Raw genomic sequence first — 22,046 nt, 5'->3', positions numbered from 1 at the left:
TCTTTTTTCTTCTTTTTTCAATGCTTTTATTCTTCTAGAAGAATATTTGTGCTGTGAATTTGCCTCATGTCCTGTAGCACAAAGAAGAAAACCAGTGTTTGGTGGACTGCATTAGTGCAGAGGGCTGGAGAGTTAGTGCTGTTGGGTTTGAATCTGGAATATCTCTACTCTCTTCTTTGTCTGCTTCCTGGTCACCATGATGTGAGCAGCTTGTGCCTGCTGGGATCCTTCTTCCATGTTCTTTTTGTCTTGGATTAAGCCAGTCATGTACTGAACACATGAACCAAAATAAACTTCTCTCCTTGAAGTTGTGTCAGGCATTGTGTGTCAGCCCCAGACAGTGACCAAGGCAGTACAGTGCTAAGGTGGAATACTACAATGTGTTACTGTTTCTGGTCGCCCAGATGTATAGACATAAAATACTTATGAGATAAACCTAAAACAAGGAAAAATGAAAACTGTTGATGTACTCCAAAAATGCAACATTTGAAAATGCACCAGCTATTGTAATTACTTAGCGGTATCAGGGATTAACTCAGGACCTTGCATTTGCCAGGCAGGCACTTGTGCCACTGAGCTATATTTCCAGTCCCCTGTAGGTACTTCTTAATTAAATTTGTAGTAGTACATTGTCATTCTTCAAGACCTATCTCCTTTCTATACAGCACAAACAAGTGAGTTAAGTGGGAATGTGGGAAGATCCTTTTGATCTTTGGTGTTGTAACATACCTTGTAGTCTCTCTCTAGGAATATGCTGCTGCTTTTATTTCACTACTTTGGAAGAGAGGGGTTAAGGATCTTAATCTTGAGGACCAAGCATTTTGCATTTTCATGACTAGAGGTAAGGAATCTCTCTGATGGTTATTCCAGTCCTTTTTTGGGTTATGGTTCCTGCCAAGCAGGAATAATTTCTCACTAGTCTTTCCCTCCTATATCAGCATAGACCCTGCAGTATTAAAAAAATGTTCCCTGGAATTCAGGAAACAAATATACAGAAGGTGTCCTTAATATATGCAAAAATGCTAGTTGATTTTTTAATTCAATAAAGAAACAAGTATGAAAATATTCCAGGCTATAGATAAATGTACAGTGACCATAGAAGGTAGAAATAAGTGGCAGGAAATAAGGTTATAGTGTCTTTTGTGGGCCAGGCTCCAAGCAGGAACTTGGATACACAATCAGGCAATGAACATGGAGTCCCTTTAAATCTGATGCCTGAATGACACAGATGTATTATTTACTCAGTTTTCTAATAGAGACATTTTCTGTTAATAAAATGGAATATCTATGTTTCAAATAAGGGTTTTATTTGTAATCTGATCACTACAGCATTTGAATTGCCTCGAATTATCTTTTGTTGTGCTGTCTTATCATTCAGACTCTAAGGTGGACATTCAAGATGATAGTTTTGTGGAAACTTCCAATTTGATTTAGACTGTCTTTTCATTTTCTTCTGTCTGCTTCTGTTAGCAAAACACTTCCTATTCTTTGAAGCCTTCTGATTTTTTTCTCCAGGTTTCTGATTTTCTAGATGACAAAAGGTACTGGGTGACAGATATCAAAGATAAAAGCAAGGGTCTAAAGTGTTAACTCTAATATTGTGACTTTCTGTCAGATCTTGGGTGATAGCTGAAATTTTTGTACCCCAAACTTCTTATCTGACAGCTGAAGTGGTAATAATAACACCTGACTCAGAGGATTGTTGAGTTGAGAAAGAAGTCATTCAATGATGAGAAATAACACAGCTACATCAATCACTTCCATACTATATGAAGCATTAAGCTCTGCAAATGGTTATCTATGATTTTTTTTGTAAAATTGACAGTTCAGATGATAAAACCATTCTTTTCTGAAAAGCTACTTTGCATGTCACAATCTCTTGCTTCCAGTTTTCAAATGGAGGTAGCCCCAAGCCTTAGGCTATGTCAGCTGACCCTTCTCATGCTGCGTGGCTATTTAAGGTGGTGCCTTTTCCCTCTTGCTCACAAAGGGTCTACTCTACAAGGAGTGAGTATAAACTCTCCACTTGGGGGCGCTCTCTACTTTTGTGGGTGTTGAAATACTATAAAAGGCTACTTCACAAGAAATTGTTGGGACCTCAGTTTTACATAATCATTCCAATTTATTCCAGTGATACATCAGCTTTCCTCACTGATTGGTACCTAACCAGATGCCATTCTGATTTAAGATGAGCATTTCATATTAAACATTTCATTAATTCTTTCAAATATCTTCAGAATAATTATTCCAGTTTTACACATAAGTAAACAGTCTGAGAAAGTTGAGTAAGTGTCCCAAATTGTCCTAACCAGTGTGTAATATAAAACTGAGGCTTATTTATAGTTCAATCTAGCTACAAAATTATGTTCTTTCATACTATTTCTTTCTAAAAATATGACTATATATATATGCATGTGTATGCAATATATAAATGCAATTTCATAATTTAGTAGGCAAGTGCATTGTGCATAATATTTGTATATTTATACATAATGTATAAGTAGGAGCTTAACCGTGGAAGAATAAGACACACACACACACACACACACACACACACACACACATATATATCTTGCCCACAACATTGTACAATTACATGTAGCTTATATTTTTAAACAGGTTCAAATTTAATATCTCGGGGAAGAAGACACACAGCTACAACTGTTTGCCTGCAGAGGAAATTCTGTTTACTTGCTGTATAATACAATAAATGGGCTGCAGAGCCAGCACACCTGGATGTTGTATTGCATTGGCAAGCTAAAATAAAATACCAAATTATTGTCTAGAAACAATTTTTGCTGTTACCAAGAGTTGCTTTAACTGAAAGAAAGCACTACAGCCTGTTTACCAGGTGAAATATTTTTTCTGCTCATTTCTTGTAAATTTGAATTAGGTAAAGACTATAAGATTATTTATATCTGTAGAAGATCAATTTCTTGAGCAGATTAGACCACTAATTTACATAAAGTTACTGTTTCCCAACATAAATAACAGCAAAATAGATGGTATGTATTACTATTCCACTTGCATGCAAACATTAGTTTCCTTCTATGTAGTTAATTCAGTTGGTGTCTACTACTTTGCCCCCTTTTTAGAAGGTGTTTTGCAAGCTTTCTAATCTTATAAATGGAATGAGAAGAGCATTGAAGTAATTATTTTTTGAGTTTTGTATAAGTGAGCACTTCTTGCATCAAGAATCAATAGAAATGCTTACTGAATGCGCCTATGTTTAGGACTCTGTGCTGAGCAGATATGAATCATGTGTCCCATTCAGGGGTGGTGGCATTTGCTTATAATTCCAGCTCTTTAGGAGACTGCACAAGAGGTTTGAAAGGTTGAGCCTAGTATAGCAATTTAGTGATTTACCAAGAACCTGTCTCAAAATAAAAAGTAAAAATTGGCTTGGGATGCTTCTCAGGGTGAATCCATTTTTCAACTTTTAATTTTGAGGCAGGGTTTCCCTAGGTCACTAAATTGCCTCAGCTGGGATCTGACTTATTATCTCCTTACCTCAGCCTCCTAGCATGCTGGGATTACAGGGAGGCTCGGCCACCCCTGGCTCAGAAGGTAAAGGGCAGGGCATGTTGCATGGGGGAGTATAGACAGCACAGAAGGGCCAATCTACACTTTGCAAAACACTGCTTACATAGTGCTTAGTTACATTTGGTGCAGTTCCTCTGGCCCAGGCATTTTGACGAAAGCAAATGGCCCTGGATGACCAGAGCTTAGGAGTTTAGCAAGAAGCTGGCTCAGCAAGTCTGGGCTAATTTAGAAGAAAAAGTACCAAAGGCTGATGCCACTGTCCTGACACAGTAGTTCCAACGGGACCACATCCTCTTAAAATCCCTGCTGGATTTCGGTGGCCTTGAGAGATGTGTCTCACAGTTCTATGTCACTCTTTTCCTCTGCAGAATTAAGAAGCAGCTTCCTTCTCTAGAGATTTTCTGAGTTGCATGTAGTAGAGTTAGGCACATCTTAACACAGCCCCTTTTGTGTGACAGAAGAGACTTTGAGGGACTGTGTATGTTCTTTGTAAATAAAAGAAAAACCACACCTGATTGGAACAGGTAATGTGTAATCACAACCCCCTTCCAGACAATTTACTTATAAAATGCCTTGTGTAAGCAAGTAGGGAGAAGCTGTTAAATGCATTGAAATTTAAAGTCAGCAAAACTGTATTTTCTTCAAAATTTGGCACATCATTGGGGCTCACAACCAAACACCCAACTATTCACAAGTTGTGGGTGGGTTCTATAGATACTTCAGTAATAACTCTGTCCGCGCTTGCCATAAAGGGACATTATTAAGAACCCAGATCATGAAGCGAGCTTTGATTTGGAAACATCAAAGTGGAAACTTTTTGAGAACATATCGATGGAAGTGTTAACGTTAGATCACAATATGTTATAAATTTTAACACTGACCTTTAGCATTCCAAGAGCAGGAATTGCCTGAGGCTTTGTACTGTCATTGCCTCAAGTTTTGGTTGAAAAAGCTTTCATTCAGCCCTCGGAGGCATTACTTGATGAAATCACTTTGAGAAATGTCTGAACTGGGTGGAACCCTTTCCCACACATTGCACACTGCCAGCGAACCTGGTGGGCTCATGTCAGAAGCATCACGCTACAACATGGGTTTGTTTGAACAGCTCTGCTTTGTCCTTTCTACCAATTCACTGAACTTCTTGGCTGAGACCTCGGATTTCAAAGTACATATAGGATTGATAGCACCCACCACTGTTGTGCTTGTGGGAGGAGATGCTGTCTTCCAAAATCTAGAGAGCCACAGGGAAGGTCAGGACCTTCTTCCTTGTAGGTGTGTCTGGGTCTATGAAAATTGCAAGCAGAGTCAAAAGAAGGTAATTATACCAAAAGGTGTTTTCAATGTAATGATTCCTGACAACCATTTTAGTTCAATGAAATATAAAACTGATGGATTCTTTTTTGCATATTAAAATGTGCTTGTTTTATAAAATCAAACAATGTTAAAAGAAGTACAATATAACAGCCTTGCCTCCTTTCATTTGACCCTTTTATTAGTTTCTTTAGTATATTCAAATAGCTTTTTAAATGTAAATTTAAGCAAGTGAGCATTTTGTTATCATCACCTTCTTCAAAAAGTACCACTTTCCTTTGTTTCATTTATAAATGTATATTGGAGATTTTTGCTTGTCAAACTCCAGCATAATATTCCAGTATATGGTTGTAAAAATTAATTAAGTGATTTTCCAATGAAGAGCACTTGTGATTGATAATTTTATGCTATTACAAACAATATTGCAATAGACAGCTCTGAGTACATGATATTGTCTTTGTATTTAATTTTATCTATAGGACATAAACTCTGTAAAATGGGGTCAGGGAGATGGCTCAGTAGAATAAGCACCTCCCTAGCAAGTGCAAGGGACTGAGTTCAGTTCCCAGTTCCACCAAAAAAAAAAAAAAACAAAAAAAAACAAAAAAAAAAAAAAACAAAAAAAAAAAACACCCAAAACACGAAAACTATGTAAAACTATATCCTGATGATTTGTAATTTTGAAGAATATTATCAAACTTCAAGTAAGTTTAGGGAATTTGTAGTCTCAGGAGGAATTTATAAGCCTGGTTAATACAGTATGTCAGAAATGTTTGAGTTTTTAATATAGAAAAAGTTTGAGTTTTTGGATAAAGGTTTGTATCAATGTGGTTTTAATGCGTATTTTCTTTTGGTAAAGTTAAATACCTCTTCAGCTGTTTAAGGATGATTTTATTTTCCTGATGATATATTATGCATATTTTTCTGCTAGGTTCCTAGTCTCCTATTCAATTTCTTTTCTTAAACTTTCTGAAGAATTCCATACTAGGGAGAACAGGATCTTATTTCTGGGATAAAAGTTTGCCAATTTTACTATGGTAATGGTTTTATCCTGTGGAGATTTTGTTTTTAACTCTAATGTCTATGTAATAGAGTACCTTTTCTTTTTCTCTTCAGTTTCTGAACACTTTATTTTATTTTTGATAATTTTATTTTATTTTGAAGAGTAAAAGCAAAAGTAAGAACAGAGAAGCAATGACAGAAATGGGGTAACACAACAATACATATGTTACAGATTTTCAGAACGAGAATAGCTAGTTAACAATGGTTGATATATTATCTATTTTTATTGTCAAATTTGTTGCTCAGATTAACAGATACATAGGACTGGACATATATGCATTTGACTTATTTTAGAAAGACCTACGCACCTCAAAGTAATGAAAGAGTTGTCCTAGGTTTTGTCCTTCTGGTGTACTTTCTGAATATGTTAATTATAATTATTGATAGCTATAAAGGAAAAACAATGCAAATTTGAAAAATGTGCTTCAGATTTTTTTCTCATTCATTCATTCATTCATTTATTCTTTTTTTTTCAGAACCAGGGATTGAACTCAGGCCCTTGCACTTGCCAGGGAAGGGCTTATTCCACTGAGCCATCTCCCCAGCCCCCCCCCCTTTTTCTTTTCTTTTGAGACAAGATCTCACTATGCAGCTCAGGCTGGTCTTGAGCTCACTTTTTAGCCTAGGCTGGTCTTGGACTCACAATCATCCTCCTGCCTCTGCCTCTGAAGTGCTGGGATTACAGGTGTGTGCCACTATGCCCAGCTCAACATATGGTTATTGATTTAAATTTATTAATAAAGCATTATATATTAACATTTACACCTTTAATATGGATTTCTTTGAGCTTTGTTGTTTTGAATGTCCAAGTGGAAAGTCCTTTTAGCTTTTTTATTTTTAAGTTGTTATTTATTTTTCATACATTTTCTTTGTTTTTTTTTGTAGGGGTACTTTTTAATTTTATTGAGAAACAAATAGAAATGAGACAGTTTCAAAATGAGTAGTAGGACAGTTTCAATAATTAATGCATTGCATATTGTTGTCTTCATAGTGGTTATTCATAGTACAAGATGCAGACATGATATCCTGTCCAAACACCATTAGTGCAAATCTTTCTTCTCATTGAATTAAGAGAAAGTAGCTGTATATCAATCCTAACTATTTTGTATATAAAGATACAAAATGGTCCTTCATTTGTATCCCCTTTTTTTGTTTAGTTTTGTCAGAGATGGGTATTCCCTTGCCATTTAAATATTGTAGGTGCGTGAATTCAGCAAAATAATCTAATATAGTCCAGTAGTCCATAGTAGTAGTGGGTTATCCGTAGGACTGGCAATGTCAGAGGTTGTTGACTTGAGCCTTTCACAGCTCAGCATATTAATATGACCTTACTTTTTATACCTTGTTTTTATGCTTTTCTGCTGGATGGTTAAGACCAAGATAAAGCAAGACCTATATAACAAGAAATGTATCTTTTGTATCTGATAAGGTCAGTCAAATCCCCTCAGGATTTAACCTGAAACCCTGTACCACAGTTTGTAGATCCTTTGTCAGTGTCAGCCATGTTGATGAGTCACAGCCATTGCTTGACCAATTTGCTCTCTATGAAAGCCTGGGAGAATGTTTTATCTCCAGGTGACTCTCCTTAGGCACATTCTACATCATCGATCACTTTCCTCTGTGGCCCCCCCCCATAATCTCCTTGATCAGGAAATTTGTGACATCACTAAGTGACAGGATGTTATAGTACAGGTTCTCCTATGTCCTGAGTCCTCACTGACTTTGAAAGACTAGGGCTAAAATGTTGGCTGTCCTTGCACCCTTCATTTTCTCTAATTTTTGGTCTGAAAACTTAAGTTGTTAAGCCTACAGAAGAGAAGCTTAATGAAATTATTACCCTATAACATAAGCCATTGAGCTTAACCTCACTATCTGTCTGAATATCAAACATCTTAGACATAACATGGAACAGATATTTTCCATCAAGTATTGATATGTTAAACTTTATTTATTTATTTTTGCTTTTCGTTTTTTTGAGGAACCAGGGATTGAACTCAGGCCATTGCGCTTGTCAGGCAAGTGCTTATTCTACTGAGCTATCTCTCTGGCCCTGATATGTTAAATTTTAAATCCCTAAAGAATGTGAAGAAAACAAGAAAACAAATAAAATAATACTTAAAAATAGGAACAAACAATTACATATTTTTACACAGAAATTTAGATATCTAACCATATACAGCACTGTAGTAGGACAGTCCTATGACATTTTTTTTTTCCTTGTCTCTTGTTTTTGTTTATTACACTTTTTTTTTTAAACAAACATTTACTTGAGAGACAGTATAGCAGTAAGTGGTATGAATGACAAGCAGTACGTATTTAGAAGACCAGAATGACAGGCACTCCAAGCATGACCCTAATATTACACATTGCTATCTTCAGTGCAGTTGCTTAGTTCACAGGTATCAGCATACATAGTTCGTCTGGGTGAGAATCCTACCAATTAACTGCTAGTTTCAAAAACCTGCTGAAGATTCTCAGGATCATTGTTTTAACCATTTTGTGCATATAAATGTGTGATTTTGCCCCTGTCATGTTTCCTAGCTTTTCTCCTTGTCCTCTCTTTGTTTTCTAATCCTTAAATTTTCACTCTCCTTTTAATTGTATTGTACTTTTCTGTTTTTATTTCTTCTTTTGATGTCTTAGACTAGGGAGATTATATGATATTTACACATGTGGGTCTGGCTTATTTCACTTGTGAGTATATCTTCAAGTGGCATCCACTTAAATATAAAGGCTTTGAGTTTATCATTCTTTATAGATGAGTAATACTCCATTGTAACAATACTACATCTTTTTCATCCATTCCTCAGGTGACAGGCATTTTGGCTGTTTCCAAGATTTGGATATCACAAATTGTTCTGCTGTAAACATAGGTGCACATATATCACTATATACATTTTCTTTGGAGAATATTACTTATTCTGTGTTTGAAATTTCACTGCACTTTTCACTGACATTGAAGGGCTAATGCCAAAATGTTGGCTATCCTTGTAGCCCTTCTTTTTCTCTAATTTTTTGGCCTGCAAACGTAAGTTGTTAACACTCCAGAAGAGAAGCTTAATGATATTATTAACTTATAACATAGACAGTTGAGCTTGACATCAATATCTGTCTGAATATCAAACACCTTAGACATAACATGAAACAAGTATTTTCCATCAATCATTGATATGCTAAACTTTAAATTCCTATAGAATGTGAAAAAATGAAAAATAAAAAATAGTAGAAAAATAGAAATAAACATGTCTAATATCTCACTGTTGATATAGTTTTAGTTTTCTGAATATTTTTTACTTTTTTAAAATGTCATATTATGAAATGTTTTGACATTAGCGACTTTACTGTGATTTGTATCACTTAAAATTATGAAGTGACATTTTTCACTCTTGATTTTTTGCACCATTTGATTTTTTGATTATTCTTTTTTTTTTTTTCGCGGAACCGGGGATTGAACTCAGGCGCTTGCGCTTGGCAGGGAAGCGCTTATTCCTCTGAGCCATCTCCCCGGCCCCAATTTTTTGATTATTCAGACCAAGCAGATTTGTGGATGGCTATATCATCATCCCTGTCTTTCTATTTTGCATTTGTGCAGCATGCCTTCACTAAGCTCTTATCTTCACACTTTCTAAAGTGCCTTATGTTAGCAATATGTATATTTACAACATAGCATTAGGTGCCTATTTATAGTTAAATCAGAAAATTGATTTATCTTTTCAGGGGAGTTAAAGTTTTGTGATTATTAATATAATTGCTGCTAATTTTCATTCTGTCTTTTGATTTCACAGTGACTGTTCATTGGATTCGCCATCTGGTTTTGAAGCAGTGCGGTATTACCCCTTGAGCAGTGCATGAAAAGTGCAGTGACTCACGATCTGGTTCTTCCTCTTTCTGTATGATAGTAATGGGCATTATTTTCAGCCACATTTCCCTGACATAATAAATTAACACAATGCTTTACTTGAAAACAGGAAGGATGAGGCCAGGAATGCTGTGCAGTTTAATATTTACTAAACTAATTGTTTAACATTTTGATCTGTGATTTTCATGCTCATTATTTAGTATTTAGGAAGTCGTGATTTCCGAATAGAATTGTGCTAGAGAAGTGTTTTCCAAATACTTTCTGACATTTGACTGGGTCAGCAAATGACTTGGATTATATTTACAGAAACTCTGAATGAAATTAATTATATGTATGGAGAAAGTTTGACTATCTAAAATACTTGACTAATAGAGAAAATGATAATTGTGACAGTGTTAGCGATGAAGTTACCTTGTGGTAATAGCACTTCTCAGCAATAGCCAGTATCCAAATCATGTGTGATCAGATAACTCTTGTAAAAGTGATCTTGATGGTTGTAGAGGCTTGTACTCTACATCTCCTGTCCCCTTATGAAAACACATGCAGTTTACGTGAAAGTAGATGTCTGTTCCTTGTGGTCATCAAAGTGCTAGCTTAGTTTACACTGAGGTAAAGATAGCAGGCAAATGTTCTTCTCTGGCGAGTTTAAAGAAATAAATTATTACTGCCATCTTACGCATTTAATATATATTGGACATATTAATAACTTAATGAAGTATCTTGTGTGCATACTCATTTTCTGATGTGAAAATTTGTCTGGCTATTCTGCTAGCACAATAATGGAAGATAATTTCCCTGTAGGAAGTTTAACTCTAGGATCATTTTGTTGGAAAAAACTTACGGACAAGCTTGGAAAGCTCTCATTTGAATATAAATGCAGTTTTCATTCCAACTGCATTTTATTCCAAGATAAAAATCACAGAGATATAAAGAAGATATCCTATGGGAATTAAATATCTTAATCTTCACTTTTCAGAAGTTTAAAATTTAGAATTAATTCAGAATTAATTATTAATTCAGAATTATAAATTTTATAAAAATAGTTTGATATATTTTTTTTCTGTGTATCTTAGATGCAATACTATCTCAGGTCCTCCTTCGTATGTACTGAATACTAGCTCATAAGATCTAAGAAATAAAGCATATAGAAGAGTATCATACTTCTCCTTTCAGTGTGTCTATGAAATGACACAATCACCTTAGATCAGTATGTCTTACTGATTAAAAATGCTACGTTTGAAAACTTGAGACTCATTTTTATTATAGATATAAACTTTTAGGAGTGATGCTCAATTATAGTAAGCGTCTATCAATTGTGAGTGACTTGACCGCAATATTTTCATGCTGTGAGGAGCTAATTTTTATACGCAGCATGATGTAGGGACCTGGCTTGGTCTTTCTTTGTGGCTACGTACTTTTTCTAGCCCTACGTGTTCAGAAGACTTTCCTTTTCTCACTGACTAATATTAGCAGCTTTGTTAAAATTCTGGTTATATGTGCATTTGAGTTTATTTTGGAACTCTCAGTTCTGTTCCATTGATTTACATTTCTATGCTATGTCAGTACCATGCTAATTACTGTTGTGGCCTAATTGTGCTGTTGTCCACGCTGTGGTAGCCAGCACAAATGAGAGTGCTGGGAGTCATGTCCTCTTTAACCTCCAAGTAGGGCCATAGTGACCCCTCTTACCCATGTCCCTTTAGCATAGGAGAGTCTCAGGAAAGAACAGCCCCCCCAAATGAAGCTTCTGGGACATTTTATTGATTTTTTAAAAAGGCAAAAGAAAGACAACTGCAGGAATTTACATATAGGACAGGAGAAGGACGTGGAAAGGGTGGGGCGGTCTGCTACACGACAGACTTGATCTGAGCTCATCTAAGTCATTAATCAGAGTATGAGGAAGACAAGGGCCAGAGAATGCACTCTTTAGGCAGTATTGTTGGTCCTACATGGATCGAAGGCTGTCCTTTGATACTATCTGTGCTTCCCAGGAGATAACTCTGTCTCCAAATGTCACTTATCTTTATATATATATTTCATATAACTTGGGTCAATGCCTGTGTATTGTTGATTGGTAAATGTGAATTTCCCCTCTTTATTCTCATTTAGAATTGTCTTTAACTCTTCTGGGTCTCTCGAATTCTCATTTGGATTTTAGAATCAGCTTGCTGATTTCTCCAAGAAAATTCTGAGATTTTTATTGATTTTGCATGGAATCTATATGTCAATTCGAGGTGTAGTATAACATTTTAATGTGACTTCTAATCTGTGCATTGGATACTTTCCTATGTATTTAAGTCTTCTTTAATTTCTCTCAACAACTTTTCTAGTTTCCAGAGTATGTGTAACATTTTTGTTTCTTTTTTCTGTACCAGGGATGGAACTCTGGACCTTGTGCTTGCCAGGCAAGCCCCTATGCTGCTGAGCTATCTCACTGGTTGCTTGTCTGACATTTCTTTTGTTAATATTACTCTTTTTTAATTCTTTTTGATATTATCACAAACGGAGTTGTTTATTTTATTCTTGTATTGTTTAACAGAAATGTGTATGCACATAATTAAATTTGATATATTGATCTTGTGTCCCACAAACTTACTGAATATATTTATTAATTCTATTAGTACTTAATGTATTCTTTAAGATTTCTTCAAATATAGGATGTTACTAGTAATGAAGAGAAATTAAAAAAAAATTAAAAATAAAGAGAAATTATCTTACTTTTTTTCCAATCTAGATTTTTTTTTTAATGTCTAGTTGCTCTGGTGAGAACCATCAGTACAAAAATACATACATGTGTTGAAGGTTTACTTTGTATCTAATCTAAAGGAAAAAAAATTCTTTTACTATTAATTGTGATGTTAATTGGAATTTTGTAGATTCATTGTTTTGGCTGAAGTGTTTACCTTCTATTCCTAGTTTGTGTGTATTTTTAAATTTGAAACAGTGCTGATTTTTTCAAACACTTTTTTCTGCATGGAATGAGGTGCTCGTATGGTTTTGAAAACTTTTTGAAATGATGTATTAAACTGATTAATATATAGATATTAAACTAGATTTCAATCTTGTGATAAATACTATTTGATCTTGGCCTATAATTTTTTTATTTATGTTGCTGTATTTGGTTTTGCAGTATATTTATTAGTCATTTTCCTATTTCTAGTATACAATACCTAACACCTGACCACTAAAAGAGAAGTTTGTTTGGTTCAGAGTTCCAGTGAGTTCAGTCCATGCTTAGAGAGAGATGAAAGAAGATGGAAGAGAGGAGGGAAGGAATGATTACAAGAATATACCCTTCCAGGTCACATTGTTTACTACCCTTCTTCTGCTCAGACCCCATTTCTGAGCACATGATACTTTTGGGGGATGTTTAGATCTAAACTATAACTGTTATTTTGTTGAGAATTTTTGTATTCATATTCAGAGTAAATATTCATCTATAGCTCTTATGATGTTTTTCTGATTTTGATAACAGTAATACTTCAAAAATAATTTGAGATTTTTTTATTCAAGTGGTTTGTGAAGAATTTGTTAATAATTCTTTGTATGTTTAGTAGTTTTCATAATGAAGCATATTGAAATAGGCTTATCTCTACTCTTTAAAATTATAAATTCAGTGTCTAAAGACACCTTATATGTCTAATCTAATAGTTTATTCTAAATTAGCCTATTTCTTATGTGCTGTATAAATTTTGGTACAAAATTTTTCATATAAAATTATTTGTATAAGATTGGTGGCAAAGTCCATATTTTCACTTCTTATTGCAGTAATTTGAGTCTTCTCTATTTTTTCTTTTGGTTACCTTAGGAAGAGGTACCAATTTTGTTGATCTTTTGAAAGAATCTGCTTTTCTGTTCTTTATTTCCTTAAGGTCCCTTTCAGTCTTTTTTTTCCTGCCTACTATTTTTTTTTTAGTTAGTTTTTGTTTTTTTGAGAGAAGATCTCACTATGTTAGTCTGTTTTTGAATTCGCTATGTGTGAACTCAGTAGGCTGGCCTTGTTCTCACAGTGATCCTCCTGCCTCAGCCTCCCAAGTGCTGGGATTACAGGTGCACACCAGCACATCTTACTTTTTCTCTTTACTTTAGATGTGTTTTGCTCATCATTTTCCAGTGTCACAAATAGAAGTTTAATTTATTGATTTGATATCTTTCTATTTCAATATAGATATAGCTAGCTATAAATCTTTGAAACATTGTTTTAAAGTATCCTGCCAGCTTTTGTGCGTTTTATTATGACTGTCATGCATTCCTAAGTGGCTCCTAATTATTTTTATTATATTTTTCCTTTGATCTACTTGCTATTGAAGAATCTGTTGATTTCTACAAATCTGTGAGTTTTTAAAATTTCTCCTTGTTATTGATTCCTAGGTTTTAAAAAACCATGTTCAGAGAATATGTATTATTTCAATTTTGTCATTGAAGCTTATTTATTGTATAAAATATATATCCTATTTTGGAGAATTAAAAAAGCTTTAAACAGATTTTCAACAAGTCACTGAAGTGTCCAGGCCAGGCTTGACTTCACACCCTCCAGTCTCAGTCCCAGAGTTCTGAGACTGCAGCCCTGTGCCCCATGCCCAGCTTCCAGATTCCTTATGGTCTCTGCTCAAATGATATGTCTTTTGTCAACTTTTCCTTCCAATTGAGTTGTGCTTTTTAATCTGAAGTGCTTCTCCTGGACATGACAGATAGTTGAGCCATGTTTTAAAATCTATTTTTTTCTGCTTCTGTTGATATCAATTACTCCATTCACATTCAGTTATTATTGATGTAATTGTATTTATTTTCTATCATCTAATATTTTTGTTTTTATGCCCTCATGTCTTTTTATTTTTCTTTACCCTACTATTATCTTTTATACAAGTGACTGCTTTCTAATATAGTATTTTAACTTTGTTAATGATGTTCTCACTATATTTTCTGGGTTATGATTTTAGTGGTTGCTTTACAGTTCATCAGATACATTTCAACTTGTTTTATAATTACACAGTTAACTCGACCAATTTTCTATGTTTATGTTAATTTAAATTACCCTCTGATATCACTTGCTTTTTGCCTGAAAAATGCTCTTTAGTACTTGTTACGTAGATCTATTACCAATAAATTATCCATATTTTTGTTTTTATTTTTAATATAGTAAATTCTTTGCTTCTCCTTGAGTTGGGAATGACAGTATCACTACATAGAGAACTCTTGATTGATAGTTCATTGGTTTTTTTTTTTTTTTTGAACGCATAAAATATGTTTATCCAGTTTCCTTCTGACTTACTGATTTTACTGAGGAATTTAGATGTTAGTCTGAGTGAGATTCTATTTTAAGTTTGCACTGTTTTTGATCGCTACTTTCAAGAGTGTCTTTTACTTCCCCACTTTTGCTGCAGTAGACCCACTTGCTGATCTCTGAGTTTTCCTGTGAGTACACCGAGCTTTCTGGATGTGCAGGTTACAGCTTCCCAGTAAATTTGGATTTTTTTCCTATTGTTTTTCTTTTGTCCTTTTGATATGTTGGTTTGCGTGCTGTTGTCCTATATCTCTTTAAGCCCTTGCTCATATTTCTTTAATTTTTTTCCTTGTTTAAAACATATAATCTCTATTAATTTATTGTCCCATTTTCTTTCTTTCCCCTTCAATCTGTTTAGTTACTCTGGTAATTTTTTTTTAAATTCAGTTACTGTACTTAAGTGCATATATTCTGTTTGTTGCTCGTTTTGTAATCTGTATCTCTGAACAGATTTTCTCCGTCCAGCATTGCCTTGCCATCATACCTCCTTTTGTGTGATAATGCCTTTGCTCCAGTTCTATAAATATATTTATAATGATTGTTTGTATCTTTTTCTGCTAAATCAGGCATCAGGTTACTTTTCTCCCTCAGATCGCACAGTCAGGGTCATATTTCCTGCTGTTTCACATGTGTCATAGCAAGTTTTTGGAGCCTGGGCATTATAGATCGCGTGTGGCAGTAATTCCGGGTACTCTTCTCCTCCTTCCAAGGCTTCTTACTGGTATTTGTTCTGTCGAGCTTGTCTTATGTTGGTGAAGTTCTGTCTCCCTGTCTACTTGTGTTCAGCCTCTGGTGGGGCTCTTCAGGTTGGCACAGAGTTAAAAGAGGAAAGATTTATTTAGCTCAGTTTGTAGAGGTTGGAGTCCACAGTTAGCTGGCTCAAAGGTGGGGTGGCATGTGGCAGAGGGCAGCAGTTCGTGGGGAAAGAAGATAACAAACTTAACAACAGAAAAAGGGGAAAAGAGCCCCCTTCTGCCTCTTTTGTCGGATGCAGACTCCTGGGGTTAGGGTGGTGTCAGTCCGATCAGTGGAGTGATCCGGCGGTGATCACCCAGCCTTCATCTTAGCATTCTGACTTCCAGCACAGGGCAATGGGCCAGACACAAACTTGAGGTTCAGCTACCTCTGAAAACGTCTGCCCACCTTGACTGCATGAGGCTTTAGGAGGACATCTAGATGCAAACTATAGCACTTTGTTGCATTGAAATGTCAGTGATACTATTAAAATTCTCTAAGACTCTTTTTCTGACCACAAGCAGCTATTAAACTCAGCTAATTTCCAGTTTATTGCTTTATTATCAGCAATATTGCTTACATTGTAATAATCAGCTTATACTCCCCTATAGAGAATCCTTTCTGGTCCTCCTCACTGTAGCCCAGGAAGTGTATATTTGTAATCCCATGAGAAGTTATTAGAATTCTAGTGAGTTAATTCCAATCTACACACCTCATATAACCCACAGTGAGAATAAAGACACTAAAGCATATTTGTCATTGTGGGGAGAGAAGGGGTCCTAGGTCTAGCCATGATGATGGCTATCTCAAACAAAAGCCATTACCAGGACCAAACCCAGGATTTATTCATTTGTGAAGAAGGGAGTGGTTTGAGGATGTGCGACTGTGAGATTCATGAGAAGTACATGAGTGCTATGAGCTGGGCTAGGCAGGAGGCCTGCATCTCTCTGTGGAATGCAGAGAGGGATACGTGAAGGAGTAATCTGCATTACGCAGCTGAGACAGTATCTAATGTTTTGTGGCCGGTGCTTCAGCTCTGCTGTGTAATCTTTGAAGCACCAGGAAGTCATAGCCTCTGTCTGGAGTCTCCATCCCAGCCTATGAAGTACAGCATTGACTCTTTTTTTTCTTGTTCATTTTTGTATTTTAGAGGAGGCTCTACAGGGTGTTTAGGGTCTCACTACTAGATCAGACTCTAGTGATCCGCCTGTTTACAGCCTCCCAAGGGCTGGGATTACAGGCGTGCACCACCACACCATCTCAATTGCTATCTTATCATGCCCTGGGGGTGGGGGAAACTCTGGCCCCTGTGCCTGCTTGCAGGCATTTTAATCCACTGACCTATTTGGCCGGTTTTGGAACCTTAACTCTTAAACTCATCTGGTCCTAGCTCACATAAGGGAAGAGCAGGTGAGGATTCTGGGAAAACATACCTGCTGTCTCCAAAGACTCTCTCCCTCAGCTAGACTGCGCTGCTTAAAGCCAATTGGAGGGGCAAGGAAAATGTCCTAGCCATCTTTGTACATGTCAATATATGGAAACTGGGTCAGTCTCAGCCAAAATGGAGACAATTGCTTCTCTTTCAAGGAGAGTTGCCTAGGTGGTACTCCACACTCTGCTCAAACAAGGTAAGTTGTAACTTCTTCATGATGAATAGCTCCTGATGTCAATGTTCTGACCTTGACAGACTCCACTTGGTTTTCCTCTTTCCTAATTTTCTAGGCTACATTCACTGCCTGTGAACTCCTTTTACCAATCCACTATTTCTGGGAATGTTCTCATGTTCGCAACTCTCCACATTCTACTGCAGATGAGGTCAGTACCCTTGGAAAGAAGTTAGGTGCTAGATACTTTATACTTTGCTAGCAGAATCTCTTACCTGGAGCTTGTGAGTGGCAATAGTGACAGTGACAGGTATTTCCACGAGTGATAGCCCTGCTCTTTGAGCCGAATGCTGGCACGGGTTGCCAAGAGCCAAGAGATGGAAAGAGACCATGGGAGCACAGACAAGAAACCTGTGATACTGAATAGAATTACCATTCTCAGAGGAAATTTTACATCATGCAAACACACCCCCCACACCATATACATACACACATATACACACAAATACATACCACACATGCCACACAAATGCACACCACACACCCACATACAAATACATCCGTACACCTCCCCACAAACACATACCACACACAATTACACACCACACAAAAATATACTTGTACATCCCTCCACAAATGCATGCCATACACAAATACATACCCCACACCCCACACAAATACCATACACCCACACATAAATACACACCACATATCCACAAATATACACTGAAACATCCACACACAAATACACACCCTCATACAGGCAGACACCACACTCACACACACAGCCACACACAAATTCATGCATCAGTGCATATAATGGCTCATTTGTTGTGATTCCTTGACTTCCCTTATGTTTTGGGAGGTTTTGTGGACAGAATACCTCTTGCATCATTGCTATCATTATGTTAACCACGTAGTTGATAACCTAGAAATCTGACTATCATATAGTGGAAAATTAGGAAGGAGGAAACTCAAGTGGAGTCCTTTAAGGTGAAAATACTGAAATCAGAAGCTATCCATTTACTGAAGTAGTTTCATGTAATCTATGCTAACCATGTATGTTCCTGACTTAATGGATTTTGCCTTAAAATACATCCACTTACTCATTCGCGCTGCAGGAGAGCTAGCTGACTTTTCTTGGCCAGAAGGGTGTATGCGAGGTTGTTCCCTCACATGCAAAGATGATCGTATGAAAAGCATGAAAGAGTTTTCGTTAGAGTAATAGTTTTAAAGGGGAATAAACTCTATGTCTCCTTTGATAACTTTTCAAAGGTCAACTTAATATAGTTTCAAAGTTAGGTATAAACTTAATCTTGGAGAATCTGTGACATTTTCATGGATATGAATGTAGGTTTTGAATACGGTTGACGATTTGCATGATCCTCCAGCTGACATATGTTTTTCACTATGCTAATGAACTCTTCACACTATATGTGGCAGGAGGCAATGAAAAATAGAAAGTAAATGATGCTAAAGGAAGGCTTTAAAAAAAACCTATAAGTGTAGATTTTCATTATTGTCCTCATGTACAAAATGAAGGTTAATTGTTCTTCCTTTTTAATGAACTTCCTAATATCTGACAGAGAGGTGGGAAATATAAAGAAGGAGCTGAGGGGCAGCATAATAGAGGAAGTAAACAAGTCAAAACATATTTAAATTGTTGAGGTAAGAAAGAGAACTACTTAAAAGATATTGACTTTTTCTGTGACAAAAATTGCTTCAAAATGATATATATTCTAGGGACTATTACTCATGTATTCCTCACTTTTATTTTTTATTATCTTTTAGTCTTTTTGAGACAGGGTCTCCCTATGCAGTTCAAGCTGTCCTTGAGTGCACTTTGTAGCCCAGGCTGTTCTCAGAATTTCAACAATCCTCATGACTCAGCCTCCTGAGTGCTGGGATTACAGATGTGCGCCACCACACATGGCTATTTTTTAAAAAGAATAAAAACTATTTTAAAAAATTAGAAATGAACAAAATTTCATTAAACAAAATAATAATTTGGGGGACCACCCAACTGGAGCCTAGGAGTGGCTGGTGGGCAGGAGGTGGGGAGGATTTGCTTTCTCTTACGCCCCAGCAAGGAGTTTGGCAAAGTGAGAGAAGTAAATGTAAGAGGGGGGAAAATGTGGAGAACAAGAGGGAAGAGTGAGAGAAGGGAAGAAGGAAGGAAAGAAGGAAGGGGAGAGAGGAAGAGAACAAAGAGGGGGGAAGGAAAAGGAAAAAGTAAAGGAGGAAAATGAAGGAAAGACCAATGGCAGGAGTAGGTGGGACATAGTAAAGAAGATAGTGTGGGACAGTGAGAAGGACCAAGTTAAAACCAAGAGCAGAAACAGAAGAAATACAGCGGCAGGCCACTGCTCTGACAGTCATTGGGAAAGTTCAGATTACAGCCGCCATCTTAAGTTCTCTGTTCCTCACCACCAGTATCTCTTGGCTTATCTGGTCAAGCTTCATTCCCTCAGCAAAATGGCAGCGTCAGGACCTCCTCTTCCAGATCTGCTATGGGATGTATGGCTTCATGGACGTGGTGTGCGTAGGTTTCATCATCCATGAGGGACCCTCTCTGTACTGCGTCTTTAAATAGTGTCAGGCTGTCAACCAGCAGTGGAAAGTGTTGAACTATGACAAGGCAAAAGACCTGAAAGAGCAGAAGGCAGGAGGCAGGACAAACTGTGAACTACCTCATCTACCCAGGCCAACATCCCCCAGAGGAGGAGGAGGAGGAGGAGGCAGCTGACACCCCTGTCCCTGAGGAAGGCCCTACGTGGCCTGCTAGCCACCCCTCAGACCCTTTGTTCCATCACCACTATGCTTACATGATGCTGCACATCCTGAGTTACTTGAGATCTCAAGAACCACAGAGATCCCAGGGCAGCAGTCGAGAGCTTGTCATGAGAGTCACCATGGTGTGACAGCAGAGACCTGGAGACAAGGGGAACATGTATGTAGAGAGGCTGGGCCAGGAGAGGCCAGGGAGCAGCTGTGGGGAGGCCAGCAGCACCTGAGCCAGAGCTGATGCAAATAGGTGGTAGTGGGCCTCCAGGGGAGCTGGGCAGGGTGGAGCTGGATGGCGCTGGCACCTGGAGCCACGGATGATTGCCAGTCAGTCAGTTTCACTCTCTAATGGCTACAACAACAAAAGCCAGTACAAACTCAGCAACAAGGGGCCAGACAGGCGGAACAAAACCGAGCAAAACAACCACCCAGGTACACGCATATAAGCAAGATGCCCAGGAGAGGTTGCTGGAGGGGCAAGGCTGGTACGATGGGTGGTGGTGCCCATGGCCAGCATGGGCAGCAGCGAGAAAAGAAGCAACTAGGGGGAATAGTATTTGGAGCCCACTCCTTTCACACTTGAGTCTGTTTTTTCTTTCTCCCTGGCAGGTGTTCCTGGGCAGTCACGGGCAGGGTTGGACCAGCTTGGGCTAGTAAGGAAGATACATAGGCTTTGGGGCTCCTGAGGCTCTGGGGCTCTGTGCTCAACTGAGAAGCAGAATCCAGTGACTCCGGTGGCTTTTGAGATCCTGGGGTGGTTGATGCTGGGGGAGAGGTGTTGGTGTGAGTGGCCAGAGTGGAGTGCATCTCCTGCCATCGAGACTTCCCCAGCTGGAACTCCCAGTTTCAGGTGGGTTCAAAGAAGGCATGGGTTTGGAGATGGGTATTTTTCTGTGCCCTTGTTACTTGATTTTATGATGATTTGAATCAAAAGATGTTTGCAGGGCATGGAAAGACACCTACTCACACACAAGACATGGACACACACATAGGACATAGACACACACACACACACACACACACACATACACACACACACACACACACACAGAGAAATAAAAACATGCCTTCCCAGCAGCTGTTTATCTCAAGCACAGTGCTGCTTCTGTGGCCTCTGCATTTCATGTTATCAGTCCAGGAGTCGCTTTCCCAACTACTCAGACCCATCCGTGGCAGGGGAAGCTCAGTGCTATGCCCCTTGGCTCAGGCCCATACCCAGACCCCACCCAGGGCCCCGCCACTGCCAATTGCTGGGTCTCCCAGGAGGGCTGCTACAAAGCGTGGATGAAAGCTGGCTGACGAACCCCGAGAGTGGAGACTAGCTTCAGTATTCCTCACTGCCTGGACCCTCCTAAAGTCAGTGCTCAGTGCTGTGTGTTCCTGGCCTTTCCTGGGCAGACAGGCAGGGGACCAGGTGTCCAGGCAGGGAGCACTGGTTTTTGATGCCATCTGCTTGTTCCTGCTGGGGAAGGCCACCAAGTGGTCACCTGTAGTTTCTTGTCATTGTATAGTGGCCATGTCATTCTTGGGTATTAAAGGGACACTGTCAAGTACTTTTTTAAATTAATTTTTAGGGTTCTTAAAAACTCCCTGTTGTTTGTAATATTCTCTTAAAAGCTCAAAGACAAAATTTCTTTCCCTAAAAAAATAATTCAACAACAGTTATTATATTGCATAATGTTGTCTTCAAATTAGGTGTTTAGATTACCAGATATAAGCATGCAAAGTTGGTAAAAAGAAAGTTGTAAGAAATTTAAAAAAATCAAGTATTAACTACTACTTTTAATAGATCAGCACAAATCAGCAGTACAATTATCCAAGCTATCCTGTGTGTGTCTGGATAGCTTTCTTTCTTTCTTTCTTT

The sequence above is a fragment of the Octodon degus genome, unplaced genomic scaffold, assembly GCF_000260255.1.
Source record: "Octodon degus isolate 3935 unplaced genomic scaffold, OctDeg1.0 scaffold00099, whole genome shotgun sequence".
Classification (NCBI taxonomy): Eukaryota; Metazoa; Chordata; class Mammalia; order Rodentia; family Octodontidae; genus Octodon; species Octodon degus.
The sequence above is the reverse complement of the archived record's forward strand: the minus strand, read 5'-3'. Positions refer to the sequence as shown.